Source organism: Ahaetulla prasina, chromosome 3 (genome assembly GCF_028640845.1).
Source record: "Ahaetulla prasina isolate Xishuangbanna chromosome 3, ASM2864084v1, whole genome shotgun sequence".
Taxonomy (NCBI): Eukaryota; Metazoa; Chordata; class Lepidosauria; order Squamata; family Colubridae; genus Ahaetulla; species Ahaetulla prasina.
The window spans coordinates 34,365,142-34,389,605 of record NC_080541.1 but is presented as its reverse complement, the minus strand read 5'-3'; the positions used below and the strand labels follow the sequence as shown (position 1 = coordinate 34,389,605).

At 37.1% G+C, this 24,464-nt stretch overlaps 1 protein-coding gene across 2 annotated transcripts in view; it reads right to left on the bottom strand.

Moving 5' to 3' along the window:
• Nucleotides 1–10,947, bottom strand: part of TRIQK (triple QxxK/R motif containing) — a 73,960-nt gene extending 63,013 nt beyond the window's left edge. Inside the window, exons 1-2 of one of the 2 annotated variants that reach the window (XM_058176993.1) lie at nucleotides 10,836–10,947; nucleotides 8,288–8,332 (exon numbers count right to left, since the gene is read on the bottom strand). The gene's annotated coding sequence lies outside the window, so the exon portion shown is untranslated. Of the gene's footprint in view, nucleotides 1–8,287; nucleotides 8,333–10,620; nucleotides 10,808–10,835 lie in introns of those variants that run through there. The other variant, XM_058176994.1, reaches the window with a different exon arrangement.
• Nucleotides 10,948–24,464: the final 13,517 nt, after the last annotated feature.

Genomic DNA, 24,464 nt, shown 5'->3' with positions numbered 1-24,464 from the left:
CAATAATGTTACTACATTCAGAATTATGCAATCTGACTGTACATATCTTCCCCTCACTGTCTTCTTTCTTCCACCCCACTTGTGTTCTTCAAGTCTGCTCTGGAGAATCACCCAATCTTCCAAAGCAGAATAGGAGCAACCCAAAAGGATACATAGGAAAGTAAAAATCATTTGATCAACAAATAAAATTCTACTAAAAGGACATGACCAGCTTTTTAAAAATTGCATTCGATAGGCCTCCAAAACTGCCAAATTTAGATATGGATTATAGCATGAGCATTTTGTAAGGATTTACAAGAACATTTTATAATCATTCAAGAACATTTTTATTAAAAAATGATGATCCTTGAATTCTTGATCTCTTATCTATTCTAAGCAGGCTTATATTTCTTCAGTGATATATTCAGCTATCCTGAGAAGTGAGAGAGATTTTTCTGCCTTTCCATTGCATCTTAGCGGAACACGAGAGAGTGTTACTTCAACAAAAATTCAGCAAGAAAGGAGAATATCCTTTAGTCCAAAAGACTGCTTGGAATTCAAAGATAATTAACATAACATAATAACAGAGTTGGAAGGGACCTTGGAGGTCTTCTAGTCCAACCCCCTGCCCAGGTAGGAAACCCTACACCATTTCAGACAAATGGCTATCCAACATTTTCTTAAAAATTTCCAGTGTTGGAGCACAGAAATTAATAATTTAATTTCTTTTGCTATGTGATCTTATCTGGTTAAGAAAGACCTGATCTTCTACATACTCAGAAGGGATGCTCCAGTATGATAAGTTAGATTCAGAAGCTTTTAAAAAAAATCCATGAAGAGCAATAGCAAAACATTTTTGTTGCCAAAAAACCCTGCATGAGCTGTGCTTGAAATCACCATAAACTGAGATTGAATTGTAGCAGAGTTTATTTTATTTATGTTAAGAAAAAATGTGTTTCCTTTTGTTGAGCTTTCTACAGTTCAAAAAGTTTAAGCATGGGAGAAAGAGCACATGCCATACTATGGAAGACTGTGCATAGTTTGGGAGAATTCATTCTAAAGCTCAGGTGTGACCATATGTCAGTTCACAGAACACTTTTTCGGTTCACAACTGTTCCATGGCAACTGTCCAACTCAGAGCTGATGGATTCATTGCAAACAACAGACTGGATTGCCAGATGTGCTTTATTTTAGAGGATTATCTCTTATTCCAAAACATCACAATTCTACGAAAACAACAGTTGCCCTTTACTCTAGGCACAACAGCGCAAGAGTCTTATTGCTAAAACTGTGATCTGCCAAACCTGGCTACATACAAACCAGACTGATAAACAGCAACAAAGCATTTTGCTTTTAAATATGGAAATCAAACAGTATATTGCCTGCAAGCCCATATACCTGTAATACATGTTTCATGGCAACAGAAAAACCCCTTGTGCAAAGTAAAAATGAGATAGGAAAGTAAGAGCTTACGCTTTCTCCTTGGTGTTGAAACAGACATAAAAGTCCCATAGGAAGCAGGGACGAGGGTATTTAGAAAGGAAAATAACCACAATACCCAAGCAATTTCTATGTTACAAAAATATTACAAACGTACTAATATATACTATGTATAAAATGTTTCTTCGCTCTGAACTTTAATATTCAGACTTTGGGCAACCAACAAAAAAAGAAATGGGGAAGAATGAATTTGAAGCCCGGAAAGATGAAAATTCTGAATGCCGTAGTTTAGCTTTAAGAATGGATGCAACATAGCTAGGGATTTTCAAGGGAAACTTGGGCTTCCTTGTAAGTCTATCAAACCATTCTCCATGCATGGACATGTTCTCACCGAGACATAAACATGCACTAGCAATCTCCTCTTTTCCTACCCGATCTCCATTATGTTTCCCACATTTGTCCAAAGCCCATTAGAAGGTGACCTAAGCCATCCTTACTTATTCTAATGTTCTAATAGTGCTAATTTTCCTCTTATTCTAACATTGTCCAATGGTAACCTCAAAACATGTAAAATAGGTTAGTTTTGTTTTACCCCATACATTTGGGGGGGGGGAAATCAGATATTGGCAGTCCTTAGAAACCAAACAGAGAGGAGAGACACTAGAATAGAATAGAATAGAATAGAATAGAATAGAATAGAATAGAATAGAATAGAATAGAATAGAATTTATTGGCAAGTGTGATTGGACACACAAGGAATTTGTTTTGATGCTCTCAGTGTACATAAAAGAAAAGATACCTTCATCAAGGTACAACACTTACAACACTTAATGATAGTCATAGGGTACAAATTTAACACTTAATGATACAACACTTAATGATAGTCATAGGCTACAATTAAACATGACAGGAACAGAAAAATTCACAGCAACCTTAGGTTTTGCTGATTCAGGTTTGAGTGGATAGCCTATAATTGTGGGGAAAGATCCTAAAATCCAAAACTGTCATACTTTTCCTATAGTGCAATGGATCTTTCCTGACATTCATTAACAGGCTGGAATATCTGTAACAGCAAAGATCCACAATCAAAGTCCTAACCTGAAGGGGGAGGAGATTTTTATTAGTAGTACTGAGATAGCTATTATAATTCAATTCAATTCAAACCTGTATTGTCAATGCACAACATGTGTACGAGATTGGCTGAGCCTCTCTTAGTGCACCCCCTACAACACAATACATCTCAATAACTCACAGTGAAAAATAGAAAATCCCTAACCCAGTAAAACATACTAACAAACACACAATCCTCTATACATATATGTGCATAACATTACATTATAATATAATGCGCTAATATGAGCATGCTGCACATTGTGCCGGCTGAAAGAGGGAAGTGTTCCATTAAGCAAAATAGAAGGTTCAAAGGCAGAAAAATGGCATTAATATCTTCATGCCTATAACTGGTATATCAATCCACATTTTAATAGTCAGAAGACCATTTGCAGATCCTTTTGCATCTGATTTGGTTTGTATCTCTCACTGAATGACCAGATCAGACCAACAGACTTGTATCAATATGAACTGAACGATAAATTTCAGAATCTTCTAAAAGTACACAACACACAAATTTTGCAATCCCATGGCAAATAACTAGATCAAATGTGAGTTACATCAAATCACTACATAATATTGCAAGATTAAGATTCTTATTACGATTGCGATTTTTCTGAAACGGAGACAATAGTTTCTAACTCCTGGGTAGCATCACTGGACCGAAGTGAACTACAGCTCATTTATTTCCAGATGTAATATATAACTCCCACTTTGGTAATGTGATGTCTAATTTTATTTTGTCTTATCTATTATTTATTGTACAAGGTACCAGAAAAATCCATTTGATATTGATGATGGCTATGTCTAACCATCAAGTACATTAGGTTTCAGTACACTATTTCTATGTCTGCTTTGGGACCACATATAACTCTGGCGTTTCAAATAGTAACTGGCAATACTGCTTAAGCTGCCTGCTAATTCTAAAAGGTAAATATCTAGACTGTTTAGACAGCAACATACAATTCTGAACCTGTTTACATGGGAAACAGCTCACTTTCAGTATTTTAAAGCGTAGATGATCCAATAAATAGGATCAGTTCATTCATGTATTTTATTTTAAATATATTATAGCAGAATTATAGCACTCAAAACATGCAATGATGCACAATCCAAGTCTCCAAGGTTGCATTCAGGCCTTTTAAAAGCCTTGGACAGAGCCCACTGAGATTTCCAAAAGCTACCATGTAAACTGAAGCGGTAAATTATGAAAGAAATGCCTGAAGAAAAGTAGTTTCTACATTTAATTTTAATCAAACGGCACAAAATCAAATTTAGTTTCATTTTTTCCTATTTTTGGAAGTGCAGGCATTCAAAGACTAAAGGAAAACTTCATCCTGAAAAATAAACCAAGAATCCTACCCTTAGGACTTTGATGGGAAACCTATGGCATGCATGCCAGAGGTGGCACACAGAGTCCTCTCTGTGAGCAAGGGCTCTTGCCACCTGGTTTCCAGCATGCCAGCTGGTCTTCGCATGTTACGGAGCCCCAGAAACCCAAAGACCAGGTGGGTTTCCGGGGCTCCAGCACGCACAAAGACCAACTGGCCTGCGAGCATGCGCGCACTGGAAACCAGAAGGTCAGGTGGCAACAGCACGCAGAGAGGGCTGGTCTTCGAGTTTATGGGCTTCCAGGGCAGTCAGTGCCAAAACGGTTCGCCATCACTGCCTTAGGGCAACAGAGTCACAATAAACTACAGACTACACAGTTCAATATTCATAACCCGTTGAAGCTAGAACTGTAAAAGTTAATGATTGGCTCTTCTTAGAGAATATCACAAAGCTAACATACAAGCTGTTTTGCTTGAGAATTGAAATGGCAAATCCTACCACACGGAGCTGAAACAAGTTGATAAAGACTTCTGCTGAACTTCTACAGTTCACGCCATCCCTCTCACCGCTGTTGAACCTAATGTGATTGCTATCTCTTCATCATAAGCACTACATTTGCTGCTAATGTGTTGAAAAATTGTTGCAGGTCTGGCTTCAATTTACAGTTTGCCAAGATCATCTGCTCTGGAAAAAGAAACAAGACCCAGCCAAAGACAGCATGAAATATTTGTAAACTGAACCTGTTATTAGACTCTTGGAGCATTCTTATTACAAACAGAAAAGAATAAGCAATAATACAGCATTTATAATATGCTAAAGGTTATCAGTTCATGGTGGTTTTTCTTTCATTTTTTAGTTCGTTTTTATAATTTTACACATAGTGAATTCTTTTTAGTGCATTTTCATTATTCTTTCTTTTTCATGAATTCTTTTTAGTGCATTTTCATTATTCTTTCTTTCATTTTTTACTAAATGGACTACCGGTAATAAAATAAAAAATTGAATATTTTTTTAAAAAACAAGCATTGAGAATTTTCACAATGTATATTCTTAAAGATTTTTGTATCTAACTAAATTTGTGGATTTATGACAACATCCCTCAATAAATATTAACTCCAAGTAATCTTAACAAAAACTCATTAATATATTTAAAATTAAAAAGTTCAATGGACACTTAACATAAGAAATATTAATTCCTCTATACATATTCATTCCAAGTTTGCCCTGCTCTTTATTTTTAATTTTTCATGTGTGAAGGGACTGACCAAGATTTTCTGCTTTTCTCAAAGTTCCACTAAAGTAGAGAAATATTCTAAATAGACAGGAACAAAAAAACAAACCTAGCCAAAGAAGCTCAGCCAACAATAATACCTGCCAAATGTATTATATATGCATATGTCAGACAGATAAAGTATGAAATATTAGTAAAAGCAAACAAATATGATACATGCATGTCAGAGGTGGGTTTCAGCAGGTTCTGACCAGTTCTGAAGAACTGGTAGTGGAAATTTTGACTATCTAGACCCGTTCCAATCCGGCTTCCGACCCGGTTATAGCACAGAGACGGCTTTGGTCGCGTTGGTGGATGACCTCTGGAGGGCCAGGGACAGGGGTTGCTCCTCTGCCTTGGTCCTATTAGATCTCTCAGCGGCTTTTGATACCATCGACCATGGTATCCTGCTGCGCCGGTTGGAAGGATTAGGAGTGGGGGGCACCGTTTATCGGTGGTTCTCCTCCTATCTCTCTGACCGGTCGCAGACGCTGTTGACAGGGAGGCAGAGGTCGTCCGCGAGGCGCCTCACTTGTGGGGTGCCTCAGGGGTCGATTCTCTCGCCTACCCTGTTCAACATCTATATGAAGCCGCTGGGTGAGGTCATCAGTGGTTTCGGGGTGAGTTATCATCTGTACGCTGATGATACTCAGCTGTACTTTTCCACCCCGGACCACCCCAACGAAGCGGTCGAAGTGCTGTCCCGGTGCCTGGAAGCTGTACGGGTCTGGATGGGGAGAAACAGACTCAAGCTCAGTCCCTCCAAGATGGAGTGGCTGTGGATGCCGGCACCCCGGTACAGTCAGCTGCATCCGCAGCTGACTGTTGGGGGCGAGTTAGTGGCCCCAAAGGAGGTGGTTCGCAACTTGGGCGTCCTCCTGGATGGACGGCTGTCCTTCGATGAACATCTGGCGGCCGTCTCCAGGAGGGCCTTTTACCAAGTTCGCTTGGTCCGCCAGTTGTGTCCCTTCCTTGACCGGAATGCCTTATGCACGGTCACTCACGCTCTGGTTACGTCTGGGTTGAATTACTGCAATGCTCTCTACATGGGGCTGCCCTTGAGGTGCACCTGGAGGCTACAGTTAGTCCAGAATGCGGCTGCGCGAGTAGTAACGGGAGCCGCTCGTGGCTCCCACGTGACATCACTGCTCCGTAGTCTGCACTGGCTTCCTGTGGTTTTTCGGGTGCGCTTCAAGATTTTGGTTACCATCTTTAAAGCGCTCCATGGCTTAGGACCCGGGTACTTACGAGACCGCCTGCTGTTACCCTTTGCCTCCCACTGACCCGTACGCTCTCACAGAGAGGGTCTCCTCAGGGTGCCGTCCGCCAAACAGTGTCGGCTGGCGGCCCCCAGGAGTAGGGCCTTCTCTGTGGGGGCAGTGATGCTCTGGAATGAACTTCCCCCTGGCCTACGTCAAGTGCCTGATCTTCGGACCTTCCGTCGTGAGCTCAAAACACACTTATTCATTCAAGCGGGACTGGCATAATAGTCTTGAATTTTAATTTGGGGTTTTGTTAATATTTTAACAGCCTTTAATTAGCAGCCTTTTATAATCTGCTATGTTTTAAATGTTGTTTTAATTGTATATATCTTGTTTTTTATTTTTGGCTGTACACCGCCCTGAGTCCTTCGGGAGAAGGGCGGTATAAAAATTTAATTAAATAAATAAATAAATAAATAAAATAGTTCGGAGAACCGGTAGTAAACATTCTGACTGGCCCCGCCCCCATCTATTCTCTGCCTCCCGAGTCCCAGCTGATCAGGAGGAAATAGGGATTTTGCCATGGAGTGGGGAGGAAATGGAGATTTTACAGTATCCTTCCACTGCCATACCCACCAAGCCACACCCACAGAACCGGTAGTAAAAAAAATTTGAAACCCATCACTGATGCATGTGGCATTTACATGCTCAAGTTTTCAAAAAGAATAGATACAGGTTTAAAACATCAGCTGGGTTTGGAAATTCCTTCACTCTATCGTGGTCACTAGTGCAAACTCATGAATTCTGAAATCATTGACCTATGTTTCTAAAAAGTACAGACAAAACTTGTTTGGGCAGTTGAATGTTTGTATTGAATAAACACATGCTCAGAGGTCTTGTTCCCTTTTAAAAGCCCAAATCCCATTAGCTCTGCATCCTAAGGCATTGCTCATGTTTAAATTCATTATTTTCTTGTTTAGGGTCTCATATCACAATATGATCCTTTTAGCTTGGCATATATAAATACAGAGTAACAATATTGACCCTCCTTCTTCTAGTTTGATTTTAAAATTTTATTTCTCATTGGCTTCCAATGAAATGTTCCCAGATTGCACCGAGCAATAGCAGTTCCCTCTATAATTTGCCACCAGGCTGAATTTTTATATTCTTGCATACATTTAGATCAGGGCTGTCTTAACAGCATTATGGGCCCTGGGCAACGCAGTGTACTGGGGCCCCTACGACAACTACTCACAAGAATAAAAATGTAAATGGTCGATATTAAACATATATTTGCATGTTAGTATTAAAAAAATGTAGTATATTTGCATGTTAGTAATAAAAAATGTGGTAAAATGTAATAAGTTGCTGTGTTTATATGATACAAGGTGCATTGAAGTATATGGTGTATATGATACAAGATTCATTAAAGGCAGCAGTGAAATGAACTTACCTTTGCTACCAGTTCGGTAGTGTGAGAGCATGCGCCTCTTTTGCGCATGCGCAGAGAGTCAAAAATGAGATGTAATGACGTTCCAGCGGGTGGGCTGAGCTTCCCCTCACTGGCGCTACCAGTTCACCAATTGAAGGGTTAACATACACAGATTAGTATGGGGGCCCTATGCTCGTGGGGCCCATGGGAAGTGCCCATCAGGCCCATGCATTAAGACAGCCCTGATTTAGATAGCAGAACAGCTGCCAACACAATCTGGGATTTGACGGTATAACAGCTATTTACAGGCACAAGTTTCTTAGTATCAAAGGGAGTTTAGTGACACTACTTCTCATACTCATGAATATATTACAAGATATAATATAAAGGTAAAAATGTGAGCTTGCTCGTTCCTCAGCTCCAAAATTACCTAGCCCATTACTCCCACAGCCAAAACAAAAAACCCTTGACAGATCACCCAATATTCATAAGAATACACAACTTTTTAAGGAAAATACTTACTGGAGCTGCAATAGCACCACTGAAGAGTATCTTCAGGAAGATGATCTAGAACATAAGGAGATAATATACAGCTCTTAGACTAATTTTACATGATCTTTGGTTTGGTTCCAAGTACTCTGGCCCCTTCAAAAAGTGATTTTTTTCCCCCTGACAGGTGACTGCATAAGCAATAGACACAAAAAGAACCAGGCTAAATTCATATGACAAATGCAGCTATACAGAAGTTCATTTGTTCTTGATTTAGCACACTGTAGAAGCCCAACTATTGAGTTTTATAGTTTAAGATGAAGTATAATCCCTTATACCTCTGATTTGTCAGGAAATCATGGCTCAAAAATAAAAATGTGAGATCCCATCCACTTTGGGGTTAAAGCCTGTCTAATGATTTACAAGATTATCTGTTGCTGCCATAGTCAGCAAAATACTTTGGACCTATACTTTCAAGGGTCCAATTAAATTGCTTGGGCCCGGTTTGGGACCGGGATATTTACGGGACTGCCTACTGCCACCAATAGCCTCCCATCGACCCGTGCGCTTTCACAGGGAGGGCCTCCTTAGGGTGCCGTCTGCCAAACAATGCCGGCTGGCGGCTCCCAGGGGAAGAGCATTCTCGGTGGGGGCACCTGCCCTGTGGAATGAACTACCTGTGGGGCTACGCATACTCCCTGACCTCCGGACCTTTAAGCACGAGCTCAAGACTTTCTTATTTAATCGAGCAGGGCTGGCCTAATGGGAATTTTAATGGGGTTTTATAGGATTTTTATAATATTTTATTTTAGTATTTTTTAACTTTTTAGCCACATTGAATTAGATTTTTAGTGATATATTGTTTTAATTGTTGTGTTACTGTTTTATTCTGGCTGTACACCGTTCTGAGTCTTCGGAGAAGGGCGGTATAAAATAAATAAATAAATAAATAAATAAATAAATAAATAAATAAATAAATAAATAAATAAATAAATAGAATTTTACCATTCTAGAACTCCACAAACATATTCTATCAACACCAGTCCTAGCACTGATGATGTTACTTAGTCTGGGTAATAAAACATCAGCAAAACAAGCAAACTCGGAGACCCCTCCCCCCCTCCTCAGTCCTAGTGGATTTATATAGTAATGAATAACAAAGTGTGCAATTTGATGGGAAAGGGAGGTAATGAGAAAACAATTTAACATGCTCTATGATCTTCACTGTTTGAGCCATTGTTATCTCTATCTGTGACTGAAAAAAAAGGGATATAGTCTCACAAACTCAATCATCCTGGCCAAAAGCATCCATATTTACATAGATAAACACCACTCCTAAAATAATATATTGTTATTAACTAGCTAGTTATAAACCCAAGGTCATCAACACAAAAAGAAATTAACCTCTCCCTGCTCTGCCCTCTCTTATCAAACTCAAGTGTAAGAGGATAGATGTGGAAAAAAACTTTTAAGAGTTCTTAAGGGAAAAAAAGCAAGCCAACTGGGTAATTCCTATCTATAGCTTAATTTTGGTTTCCAGATGTTTTGGGAACTTATACCTTCTGTGATCCCTATCCAATATATTCAAGAGAAATGTTTGCACATTTGGAGTATCCAAGGCTGGGAGGTTTTGCCAGCCTTGTCTCAAATCAGGCTGAAAGCAGGTAGTAAAATGGGTAGTATTTTTCAAACTTTAAGATCTGTGGAATTTTAACTCCCAGAATTCCCTGGCAAGCAAGCTGCTGATTGGGGAATTCTGGAAGTTGACGTTTACACATCTTAAAGTTGCCACGTTTACAAAACGGCTAGTTGTATTTTCCCAATTTCAATCACTTCTTACCATGTAGCGCTATCTACTTTGGCCACTAGATATAATCAGAATTACTTTGCTCCTCCATCAGCGGATGCAAAGTTGGTATCAACCTATGCTATTTCTAAAAACTGCGGACGAACACAGCAAACTTTGCCAAAGCAATCCCACTTTAGGAAAGCGATCCCTCCAATTAAACGAGATTGGCAAGAAAACCCATATGAAAAAGCAACGTCCTAACAATCAGAGGGATGGCAGAAAGAATAACTGCCCCCCCCCCACTTAAAAAAAAAAGTATTTATTTTCCCTTTGTGAGAGACTTGAAGCTGAATGATGGGTTGCAAAGATTTAAATCAGTGGAGGAGAGTTTACGCTCTCCCTTGCCCGTTCTTCCTCTTTCCACCCCATTGCCCAAGTGATATTGCCCGAAATCAATATGGCGGTTCTATCGCTCTCAAGACAACACCCCCGCCGAAGAAAATACGTATGAGCCGAGACTCTATTTAGATGGGCAGCAAGTTCTAACCAATAACGACCTAAGAGCTTCTTCCCCTACCAATCAGAGAAGGAAGTACGAAGTTTGACTAACGGAATGGTCCGCCCCCTCTCTTCCTCGAAAGTGAGCTATGATTATGATGGTTCTTTCGGGCTTGCCAGGCGCGCGCGCGTTCGTGAGGTTGTCAGGCTAAAGCAAAGAGCGGTTTATTCTCCGTCCCTTCCCGTCCCCCACAGCCGTCACGCTCCCAACCGTAGCGGTTACTGCCTCAGTACCTCCTGAGTCAAGCATATCAAGCGCCGCCTCCGCTGCTCTTCGGTGGCGCAGAGACGCCTCCCCCGTTAGGCGGAAACGACCCGCCTCTCTTGGCTCCCCGCGGGAGGCAAAGGCTGCTCTAGGTAGCGCCGCTGACTGGGGAAGGGCAGTAGCCGCCCTCCCCCGACTCCTTCTCAGATGCTGCCCCGGCTGCTGAGACCTTTTTCCCTGGTTGCCTGTTGTCCGACCCGCAGATGTGTTTGATCCACCTGTACAGCAGTCAGCCTATCAGCTGGTGGGATGAGAATAGAATAGAATAGAATTTTATTGGCCAAGTGTGATTGGACACACAAGGAATTTGTCTTGGTGCATATGCTCTCAGTGTACATAAAAGAAAAGATACGTTCATCAAGGTACAACATTTACAACACAATTGATGATCAATATATCAATATAAATCATAAGGATTGCCAGCAACAAGTTATAGTTGTTATGTATTCTTGTATGTACCTTTAAATATTTGGGCGGAAATCAGGGTCGATTCTCTCGCCTACCCTGTTCAACATCTATATGAAGCCGCTGGGTGAGGTCATCAGTGGTTTCGGGTGAGTTATCATCTGTACGCTGATGATACTCAGCTGTACTTTTCCACCCCGGACCACCCCAACGAAGCGGTCAAGTGCTGTCCCGGTGCCTGGAAGCTGTACGGGTCTGGATGGGGAGAAACAGACTCAAGCTCAATCCTCCAAGACGGAGTAAATAAATAAATAAAATAAAATAAAATAAAATAAAATAAAATAAAATAAAATAAAATAAAATAAAATAAAATAAAATAAAATAAAATAAAATAAAATAAAATAAAATAAAATAAAATAAAATAAAATAAAATAAAATAAAATAAAATAAAATAAAATAAAATAAAATAAAATAAAATAAAATAAAATAAAATAAAATAAAATAAAATAAAATAAAATAAAATAAAATAAAATAAAATAAAATAAAATAAAATAAAATAAAATAAAATAAAATAAAATAAAATAAAATAAAATAAAATAAAATAAAATAAAATAAAATAAAATAAAATAAAATAAAATAAAATAAAATAAAATAAAATAAAATAAAATAAAATAAAATAAAATAAAATAAAATAAAATAAAATAAAATAAAATAAAATAAAATAAAATAAAATAAAATAAAATAAAATAAAATAAAATAAAATAAAATAAAATAAAATAAAATAAAATAAAATAAAATAAAATAAAATAAAATAAAATAAAATAAAATAAAATAAAATAAAATAAAATAAAATAAAATAAAATAAAATAAAATAAAATAAAATAAAATAAAATAAAATAAAATAAAATAAAATAAAATAAAATAAAATAAAATAAAATAAAATAAAATAAAATAAAATAAAATAAAATAAAATAAAATAAAATAAAATAAAATAAAATAAAATAAAATAAAATAAAATAAAATAAAATAAAATAAAATAAAATAAAATAAAATAAAATAAAATAAAATAAAATAAAATAAAATAAAATAAAATAAAATAAAATAAAATAAAATAAAATAAAATAAAATAAAATAAAATAAAATAAAATAAAATAAAATAAAATAAAATAAAATAAAATAAAATAAAATAAAATAAAATAAAATAAAATAAAATAAAATAAAATAAAATAAAATAAAATAAAATAAAATAAAATAAAATAAAATAAAATAAAATAAAATAAAATAAAATAAAATAAAATAAAATAAAATAAAATAAAATAAAATAAAATAAAATAAAATAAAATAAAATAAAATAAAATAAAATAAAATAAAATAAAATAAAATAAAATAAAATAAAATAAAATAAAATAAAATAAAATAAAATAAAATAAAATAAAATAAAATAAAATAAAATAAAATAAAATAAAATAAAATAAAATAAAATAAAATAAAATAAAATAAAATAAAATAAAATAAAATAAAATAAAATAAAATAAAATAAAATAAAATAAAATAAAATAAAATAAAATAAAATAAAATAAAATAAAATAAAATAAAATAAAATAAAATAAAATAAAATAAAATAAAATAAAATAAAATAAAATAAAATAAAATAAAATAAAATAAAATAAAATAAAATAAAATAAAATAAAATAAAATAAAATAAAATAAAATAAAATAAAATAAAATAAAATAAAATAAAATAAAATAAAATAAAATAAAATAAAATAAAATAAAATAAAATAAAATAAAATAAAATAAAATAAAATAAAATAAAATAAAATAAAATAAAATAAAATAAAATAAAATAAAATAAAATAAAATAAAATAAAATAAAATAAAATAAAATAAAATAAAATAAAATAAAATAAAATAAAATAAAATAAAATAAAATAAAATAAAATAAAATAAAATAAAATAAAATAAAATAAAATAAAATAAAATAAAATAAAATAAAATAAAATAAAATAAAATAAAATAAAATAAAATAAAATAAAATAAAATAAAATAAAATAAAATAAAATAAAATAAAATAAAATAAAATAAAATAAAATAAAATAAAATAAAATAAAATAAAATAAAATAAAATAAAATAAAATAAAATAAAATAAAATAAAATAAAATAAAATAAAATAAAATAAAATAAAATAAAATAAAATAAAATAAAATAAAATAAAATAAAATAAAATAAAATAAAATAAAATAAAATAAAATAAAATAAAATAAAATAAAATAAAATAAAATAAAATAAAATAAAATAAAATAAAATAAAATAAAATAAAATAAAATAAAATAAAATAAAATAAAATAAAATAAAATAAAATAAAATAAAATAAAATAAAATAAAATAAAATAAAATAAAATAAAATAAAATAAAATAAAATAAAATAAAATAAAATAAAATAAAATAAAATAAAATAAAATAAAATAAAATAAAATAAAATAAAATAAAATAAAATAAAATAAAATAAAATAAAATAAAATAAAATAAAATAAAATAAAATAAAATAAAATAAAATAAAATAAAATAAAATAAAATAAAATAAAATAAAATAAAATAAAATAGTTGGAGAACCGGTAGTAAACATTCTGACTGGCCCCCATCTATTCTCTGCCGGCACTGGTACAGTCAGCTGCATCCGCAGCTGACTGTTGGGGGCGAGTTAGTGGCCCCAAAGGAGGTGGTTCGCAACTTGGGCGTCCTCCTGGATGGACGGCTGTCCTTCGATGAACATCTGGCGGCCGTCTCCAGGAGGGCCTTTTACCAAGTTCGCTTGGTCCGCCAGTTGCGTCCCTTCCTTGACCGGAATGCCTTATGCACGGTCACTCACGCTCTGGTTACGTCTGGGTTGGATTACTGCAATGCTCTCTACATGGGGCTGCCCTTGAGGTGCACCCGGAGGCTACAGTTAGTCCAGAAATCGGCTGCGCGAGTAGTAACGGGAGCCGCTCGTGGCTCCCACGTGACATCACTGCTCCGTAGTCTGCACTGGCTTCCTGTGGTTTTTCGGGTGCGCTTCAAGATTTTGGTTACCATCTTTAAAGCGCTCCATGGCTTAGGACCCGGGTACTTACGAGACCGCCTGCTGTTACCTTTGCCTCCCACTGACCAGACGCTCTCACAGAGAGGGTCTCCTCAGGGTGCCGTCCGCCAAACAGTGTCGGCTGGCGGCCCCCAGGAGTAGGGCCTTCTCTGTGGGGGCAGTGATGCTCTGGAATGAACTTCCCCCTGGCCTACGTCAAGTGCCTGATCTTCGGACCTTCCGTCGTGAGCTCAAAACACACTTATTCATTCAAGCGGGACTGGCATAATAGTCTTGAATTTTAATTTGGGGTTTTGTTAATATTTTAACAGCCTTTAATTATCAGCCTTTTATAATCTGCTATGTTTTAAATGTTGTTTTAATTGTATATATCTTGTTTTTTATTTTTGGCTGTACACCGCCCTGAGTCCTTCGGGAGAAGGGCGGTATAAAAATTTAATAAAATAAATAAATAAATAAATAAATAAATAAATAAATAAATAAATAAATAAATAAATAAATAAAATAGTTCGGAGAACCGGTAGTAAACATTCTGACTGGCCCCGCCCCCATCTATTCTCTGCCTCCCGAGTCCCAGCTGATCAGGAGGAAATAGGGATTTTGCCATGGAGTGGGGAGGAAATGGAGATTTTACAGTATCCTTCCACTGCCATACCCACCAAGCCACACCCACAGAACCGGTAGTAAAAAAATTTTGAAACCCATCACTGATGCATGTGGCATTTACATGCTCAAGTTTTCAAAAAGAATAGATACAGGTTTAAAACATCAGCTGGGTTTGGAAATTCCTTCACTCTATCGTGGTCACTAGTGCAAACTCATGAATTCTGAAATCATTGACCTATGTTTCTAAAAAGTACAGACAAAACTTGTTTGGGCAGTTGAATGTTTGTATTGAATAAACACATGCTCAGAGGTCTTGTTCCCTTTTAAAAGCCCAAATCCCATTAGCTCTGCATCCTAAGGCATTGCTCATGTTTAAATTCATTGTTTTCTTGTTTAGGGTCTCATATCACAATATGATCCTTTTAGCTTGGCATATATAAATACAGAGTAACAATATTGACCCTCCTTCTTCTAGTTTGATTTTAAAATTTTATTTCTCATTGGCTTCCAATGAAATGTTCCCAGATTGCACCGAGCAATAGCAGTTCCCTCTATAATTTGCCACCAGGCTGAATTTTTATATTCTTGCATACATTTAGATCAGGGCTGTCTTAACAGCATTATGGGCCCTGGGCAACGCAGTGTACTGGGGCCCCTACGACAACTACTCACAAGAATAAAAATGTAAATGGTCGATATTAAACATATATTTGCATGTTAGTATTAAAAAATGTAGTATATTTGCATGTTAGTAATAAAAAATGTGGTAAAATGTAATAAGTTGCTGTGTTTATATGATACAAGGTGCATTGAAGTATATGGTGTATATGATACAAGATTCATTAAAGGCAGCAGTGAAATGAACTTACCTTTGCTACCAGTTCGGTAGTGTGAGAGCATGCGCCTCTTTTGTGCATGCGCATGCGCAGAGAGTCAAAAATGAGATGTAATGACGTTCCAGCGGGTGGACTGAGCTTCCCCTCACTGGCGCTACCGGTTCACCAATTGAACGGTTAACATACACAGATTAGTATGGGGGCCCTATGCTCGTGGGGCCCATGGGAAGTGCCCATCAGGCCCATGCATTAAGACAGCCCTGATTTAGAAAGCAGAACAGCTGCCAACACAAACTTGGATTTGACGGTATAACAGCTATTTACAGGCACAAGTTTCTTAGTATCAAAGGGAGTTTAGTGACACTACTTCTCATACTCATGAATATATTACAAGATATAATATAAAGGTAAAAATGTGAGCTTGCTCGTTCCTCAGCTCCAAAATTGCCTAGCCCATTACTCCCACAGCCAAAACAAAAAACCCTTGACAGATCACCCAATATTCATAAGAATACACAACTTTTTAAGGAAAATACTTACTGGAGCTGCAATAGCACCACTGAAGAGTATCTTCAGGAAGATGATCTAGAACATAAGGAGATAATATACAGCTCTTAGACTAATTTTACATGATCTTTGGTTTGGTTCCAAGTACTCTGGCCCCTTCAAAAAGTGATTTTTTTCCCCCTGACAGGTGACTGCATAAGCAATAGACACAAAAAGAACCAGGCTAAATTCGTATGACAAATGCAGCTATACAGAAGTTCATTTGTTCTTGATTTAGCACACTGTAGAAGCCCAACTATTGAGTTTTATAGTTTAAGATGAAGTATAATCCCTTATACCTCTGATTTGTCAGGAAATCATGGCTCAAAAATAAAAATGTGAGATCCCATCCACTTTGGGGTTAAAGCCTGTCTAATGATTTACAAGATTATCTGTTGCTGCCATAGTCAGCAAAATACCTTGGACCTATACTTTCAAGGGTCCAATTAAATTGCTTGGGACCGGCTTGGGACCGGGATATTTACGGGACTGCCTACTGCCACCAATAGCCTCCCATCGACCTGTGCGCTTTCACAGGGAGGGCCTCCTTAGGGTGCCGTCTGCCAAACAATGCCGGCTGGCAGCTCCCAGGGGAAGAGCATTCTCGGTGGGGGCACCTGCCCTGTGGAATGAACTACCTGTGGGGCTACGCATACTCCCTGACCTCCGGACCTTTAAGCGCGAACTCAAGACTTTCTTATTTAATCGAGCAGGGCTGGCCTAATGGGAATTTTAATGGGGTTTTATAGGATTTTTATATTTTATTTTAGTATTTTTTAACTTTTTAGCCACATTGAATTAGATTTTTAGTGATATATTGTTTTAATTGTTGTGTTACTGTTTTATTCTGGCTGTACACCGCCCTGAGTCTTCGGAGAAGGGCGGTATAAAAAAATAAATAAATAAATAAATAAATAAATAAATAAATAAATAAATAAATAGATAGATAGATAGATAGATAGAATTTTACCATTCTAGAACTCCACAAACATATTCTATCAACACCAGTCCTAGCACTGATGATGTTACTTAGTCTGCGTAATAAAACATCAGCAAAACAAGCAAACTCGGAGACCCCTCCCCCCCCTCCTCAGTCCTAGTGAATTTAACAAAGTGTGCAATTTGATGGGAAAGGGAGGTAATGAGAAAACAATTTAACATGCTCTATGATCTTCACTGTTTGAGCCATTGTTATCTCTATCTGTGACTGAAAAAAAAGGGATATAGTCTCACAAACTCAATCATCCTGGCCAAAAGCATCCATATTTACATAGATAAACACCACCCCTAAAATAATATATTGTTATTAACTAGCTAGTTATAAACCCAAGGTCATCAACACAAAAAGAAATTAACCTCTCCCTGCTCTGCCCTCTCTTATCAAACTCAAGTGTAAGAGGATAGATGTGGAAAAAAACTTTTAAGAGTTCTTAAGGGAAAAAAAGCAAGCCAACTGGGTAATTCCTATCTATAGCTTAATTTTGGTTTCCAGATGTTTTGGGAACTTATACCTTCTGTGATCCCTATCCAATATATTCAAGAGAAATGTTTGCACATTTGGAGTATCCAAGGCTGGGAGCTTTTGCCAGCCTTGTCTCAAATCAGGCTGAAAGCAGGTAGTAAAATGGGTAGTATTTTTCAAACTTGTCAACTTTAAGATCTGAGGAATTTTAACTCCCAGAATTCCCTGGCAAGCAAGCTGCTGATTGGGGAATTCTGGAAGTTGACGTTTACACATCTTAAAGTTGCCACGTTTACAAAACGGCTAGTTGTATTTTCCCAATTTCAATCACTTCTTACCATGTAGCGCTATCTACTTTGGCCACTAGATAAAATCAGAATTACTTTGCTCCTCCATCAGCGGATGCAAAGTTGGTATCAACCTATGCTATTTCTAAAAACTGCGGACGAACACAGCAAACTTTCCCAAAGCAATCCCACTTTAGGAAAGCGATCCCTCCAATTAAACGAGATTGGCAAGAAAACCCATATGAAAAAGCAACGTCCTAACAATCAGAGGGATGGCAGAAGGAATAACTGCCCCCTCACTTTAAAAAAAAAGTATTTATTTTCCCTTTGTGAGAGACTTGAAGCTGAATGATGGGTTGCAAAGATTTAAATCAGTGGAGGAGAGTTTACGCTCTCCCTTGCCCGTTCTTCCTCTTTCCACCCCATTGCCCAAGTGATATTGCCCGAAATCAATATGGCGGTTCTATCGCTCTCAAGACAACACCCCCGCCGAAGAAAATACGTATGAGCCGAGACTCTATTTAGATGGGCAGCAAGTTCTAACCAATAACGACCTAAGAGCTTCTTCCCCTACCAATCAGAGAAGGAAGTACGAAGTTTGACTAACGGAATGGTCCGCCCCCTCTCTTCCTCGAAAGTGAGCTATGATTATGATGGTTCTTTCGGGCTTGCCAGGCGCGCGCGCGTTCGTGAGGTTGTCAGGCTAAAGCAAAGAGCGGTTTATTCTCCGTCCCTTCCCGTCCCCCACAGCCGTCACGCTCCCAACCGTAGCGGTTACTGCCTCAGTACCTCCTGAGTCAAGCATATCAAGCGCCGCCTCCGCTGCTCTTCGGTGGCGCAGAGACGCCTCCCCCGTTAGGCGGAAACGACCCGCCTCTCTTGGCTCCCCGCGGGAGGCAAAGGCTGCTCTAGGTAGCGCCGCTGACTGGGGAAAGGCAGTAGCCGCCCTCCCCCGACTCCTTCTCAGATGCTGCCCCGGCTGCTGAGACCTTTTTCCGTGGTTGCCTGTTGTCCGACCCGCAGATGTGTTTGATCCACCTGTACAGCAGTCAGCCTATCAGCTGGTGGGATGAGAATTGTAGTAGAAGTAGCCCTCCATTTACAATAGTATGTTTAGTGACCGTTCAAAGTTACAACGGCACTAAAAAAAAGTGACATGACCATTTTTCACACCTGGCGCCAGGGGCGGCTTTCAAAACCCATCGCTACCAGTTCGCTTGTGGGTGTGCATGTGCTCGTGCGCAACACTTCTGCGCATGCACAGAAGTGACGGGGTGGGCAGAGCCTCCTGGTGCCGCCAATACCGATTCACCAAAACCAGGGCGAACTGGTAGAATAGAATAGAATAGAATTTTTTATTGGCCAAGTGTGATTGGACACACAAGGAATTTGTCTTGGTGCATATGCTCGCAGTGTACATAAAAGAAAAGGTACATTCATCAAGAATCATAAGGTACAACACTTATTGATAGTCATGGGGTACAAATAAGCAATCAGGAAATAATATCAATATAAATCGTAAGGATACAAGCAACAAAGTTACAGTCATACAGTCATAATTGGAAGGAGATGGGTGATGGGAACAAGAGAAGATTTAATAGTAGTGCAGACTTAGTAAATAGTTTGATGGTGTTGAGGGAATTATTTGTTTAGCAGAGTGATGGCATTCAGGAAGAAACTATTCTTGCATCTAGTTGTTCTGGTGTGCAGTGCTCTATAGTGTCGTTTTGAGGGTAGGAGTTGAAACAGTTTATGTCCAGGATGCGAGGGGTCTGTAAATATTTTCACAGCCCTCTTTTTGACTCGTGCAGTATACAGGTCCTCAATGGAAGGCAGATTGGTAGCAATTGTTTTTTCTGCAGTTCTAATTATCCTCTGAAGTCTGTGTCTGTCTTGTTCGGTTGCGGAACAAAGCCAGACAGTTATAGTAGCAACCCATCAATGCTTCGCACCATTGCACTATCCCTATGGTCACATGATCAAAATTCAGATGCTTGGCAATTAGTTCACGTTTATGATGGTTGCACTATCCTGGGGTCATTTGATCGCCTTTTGAGACTTTCTGACAAGCAAAGACAATGGGGGATCCAGAGTCACTTAACAACCACATTACTAATTTAACGAATGCAATGGTTCACTTAACAAATGTGGCAAGAAAAGTCGTAAAATGGGGCAAAACTCAATGTTTCACTTTGTAACATAAATGTTGGGCTCAGTTGTGGTCGTAACTCAAGGGATAGCTGTATCTGGTTTTGGAGAAGTGGGGTGTTGGACTGAGTTGGGAGTCATGAAAGCCAGTTTGGTGTAGTGGGTAAGGCACCTGGCTAGAAACCAGCAGACACTATGTTCAAGTTATGGCTTAGGCTCAAAGCTTAGGCTCAAAGCCAGCTGGTTGATCTTGGGCCAGTCACTTTCTCTCAACCCTAAGAAGCAGGCAATAGCGGCAATACCTGTTTGTTGCCAAGAAAATTAGGTGTGCATCCATGAAGTCAGCAGAAGTTAGGCTTGACTTAATGTGACAGGATGGTGTAGCAGTGAGGGTGTCGTACCCCAGTTCATGTGGACATTTAGATAAATAAGTGTGCCCATTTCAAGCTCTTGGCCAGCTTCACAAAAGAAAGTGTTTTGGAAGATGTGTCTAGTTGGTGAAAAATAGGGTTAAACATCAAGAGAATAAACAGTTTTATTTACTATGCATTGGTATTTAAGTCCAGTAAATAAATGAATACTTGGCAGAGCCAAATTGAGGACTCTTGATAGGAGCAATTGTGAAATGCATTACTTGCGTAGTAACTGAAAAGCTTTTGATACAGGCAGTTGTCGGCAGAGATTCCAGCAGCTGCTGTAGTAGCAGCAGTGGTAGTAGCAGTCATAGCAGTAGTAAAGCTAAGTCCATTTTCTATTACAATGAAAACAAACACCAGCTTAAGTCTCCATGGCTATAGTCTTCAGGGACAGTGAGCAGATTTTCACATCCTTTGGGACTGTGTCCCCAAGTACTCCTTTTATTTCTTGTCAGGTATATAAATATTTAAAAACCTTTGCCCTTGGAGACATTGTTATCCCAAACAAAACAATCTGCCTTGCATTCAGAGCTGCCCCAAACATTCTTCAAGCCTATTTTCCCCTTTCAGCTGAGAAAACAGAAAATACAATAAATAAATATAAACAGATGTACTTTTTTCCAGAATACTTCTGATACCTTGCTCTGCTTCATGGGAGGACTGGGTTACTGGTTGGTATAGTCCTTGTTTTAAAGGATATTTATTATTTCAATTCCGAAGCTCTCTGACTTCACAACCATGCTGAGCAAATTACAGATGAATATATCAAGATTTTTAAAAAACTAATTGGAAATCAAAACCTGAAAAACCTATCAGTCAGCAACCAACCAAAGGGTATACATACAACAGAGCTTTGCACATTGAGACACAACTTATGAACCCATGTCTCTGCTTTTCTATCCATATCTTCTTGATTCAATGAAAAGATATAGTGACAATGTAAGACTCATGGAGTTGCTGTATGAGTTGCATGGCCATATACATTTATTTAATAAATACTGAATGACTATGTATAATTTGAAGTAGTATATAATAATGTTATTATGTAATGTTCTCCTCACAGGGGAATTCTCTGAAAATAAAGTTGGCCATCAGAAAGTTGTGCACTGTCACTTAAACCTCTCTCATGTGGGGAATAAGGACAAATAGCTTCATATTCCATTATTTGAATACCGAGCCATTGAGTCTATTTCTCACCACCCTTTGCTTTCACCCTATTGATTTTATAGCATTTTACTAAATGCTGTCATCCATACAGTTGTCGGCTATCATTTTGTTGACAATGTGAGTCAATATTTCATTAAACATTGCCTTTTGGCTTTACCCTGAATTGTCTAGAGTATATGATTTTTTTCCATTATTTATTCAACGATGCCACTGAATTATGCATTCTTGATTTTAAAGATAATAATAAAATATTTTGTTTATAGTTATTATTGTTCTGGCATCAACTTTTGGATTTCTATATAAAATAATTAATCTTGTTTTGAGAAGGGAAATGGGAAATGACAGGTCCCAGCTCTTGCTGCCTCAGGGACATAATTATGATCAGAAATACAAAAATGGAAAAATCATAAACTTCCCACAACTGAGGCTCTAGAAAGTTTCATCTCAGCATGAAACTATGTTTTAATTATTACTATTGTTTGCATTGTTTATACTGTCAATGAAACAAACAGAGTAAGAATTTGTACTATTTAATTCTTCGTACTACTTGCTTCACTGGAAGATACTTTTAATTTATTTATTTTTTGTCTCCCCCATGCCAGTACTTACAAACTGTGTTTTATAGCCAAATTCAGAGCACTGATATATAAATGAAAATACAATCTAGCAAAAACTGAATAGGACAAATTGCTGAAGCTACAATTAATCTTCCATATAATTTATTTATTTAGTTATTTTATTTTATTTATCGTATTTGTATACCACCCTATCTCCCTAGGGACTCAGGGCGGTTCACAGGCAAATAAAAGGGTACATATAAATACAGAATAAAATATCAATTAAAAAACTTATTCTACACAGCCAAATAATTAAAAAGAACAATATAAATAATAAAACCCATTAAAACCCGTATAAATTTAAAATCTAATCCAGTCCTGCGCAGATGAATAGATATGTTTTAAGCTCGCGGCGGAAGGTTCGGAGGTCCGGAAGTTGACGAAGTCCTGGGGGGAGTTCGTTCCAGAGGGTGGGAGCCCCCACAGAGAAAGCCCTTCCCCTGGGTGTCGCCAAATGACACTGTCTAGCAGACGGCACCCTGAGAGAGCATTGCAGTAATCCAGACGAGACGTCATGAGGGCGTGAGTGACCGTGCATAGGGCATCCCGGTCTAGAAAGGGGTGCAACTGGCGAACCAGGCGAACCTGGTAAAAAGCTCTCCTGGAGACGGCCGTCAAATGATCTTCAAAAGACAGCCATTCATCCAGGAGGACGCCCAAGTTGCGCACCCTCTCCATCGGGGCCAATGACTCTCCCCCAACAGTCAGCCACGGACTCAGCTGACTGTACCGGGATGCCGGCATCCACAGCCACTCTGTCTTGGAGGGATTGAGCTTGAGCCTGTTTCTCCCCATCCAGACCCGTACGGCTTCCAGACACCGGGACAGCACTATAACTTTTTACTCCAAAGGGATTATTTATATTTTTTAGCTTCCTTAGGAAATGAAAATCAGATTTGTTAACGGGTATGTATTTGGACATTTTACTTTGATCTTTAACTAAAAAGATTTCAGAGTGGTTTACTTAGATTAGTAGTAAGATACTTTCTGCCTTTAGATATACAGTCTAAAATCCTGAAACAAAGAGAGAAAGAGAGAAACAAGCTCTGGCACCAGTTCTTTTTATATATATATATTTTTATATATATATATGTTTTCTGAGGTTTTCACGGGTGTTTGTATATAGGTCTTTGGTTGTTCGGGTTTTCTCCCGTGTAAAATTGTGAAAGTCTCATTCGTCATCTTCAGGCTTCAGTTGAAGCCTGAAGATGACGACGATTTCGAAACGTCGCCAAGACATTTCCAATTTACACGGGAGAAACCCAAACATATATATATATATATATATATATATATATATATATATATATATATATATATATATATATATATATATATATATATATATATATATATATATATATATATATATATATATATGTTTTCTGAGGTTTTCGGGTGTTTGTATGTAGATCTTTGGTTATTCGGGTTTTCTCCCGCGTAAAATTGGAAGTGTCTTGGCGACGTTTGTGAAGTCTCATTTGTCATCTTCAGTCTTCAGCTTCGTGCTTCTGGGAGCAATGTGTGACTGCAGCTGTTTCTTCCTTTTTAACTGCTAGTGGGGGTTTGAACTGATTGGGTGGGAGCTTGGCTGTGCTCTGATTGGATGGGGGTTTTTGGGGCTCTGATTGGCTGGGGGTGTCCTCTTTGGGTGGGGGCTTGGTTGTGCTCAGATTAGTCTGAGTTGCAGGGGAATTTGAGATATATATATATATATATATATATATATATATATAACATAACATATAACATAACAACAGAGTTGGAAGGGACCTTGGAGGCCTTCTAGTCCAGCCCCCTACCCAGGCAGGAAACCCTACACCATCTCAGTCAGATGGTTATCCAACATTTTCTTAAAAATTTCCAGTGTTGGAGCATTCACAACTTCTGCAGGCAAGTCGTTCCACTTATTAATTGTTCTAACTGTCGGGAAATTTCTCCTTAGTTCTAAGTTGCTTCTTTCTTTGATCAGTTTCCACCCATTGCTTCTTGTTCTACCCTCAGGTGCTTTGGAGAACAGGCCGA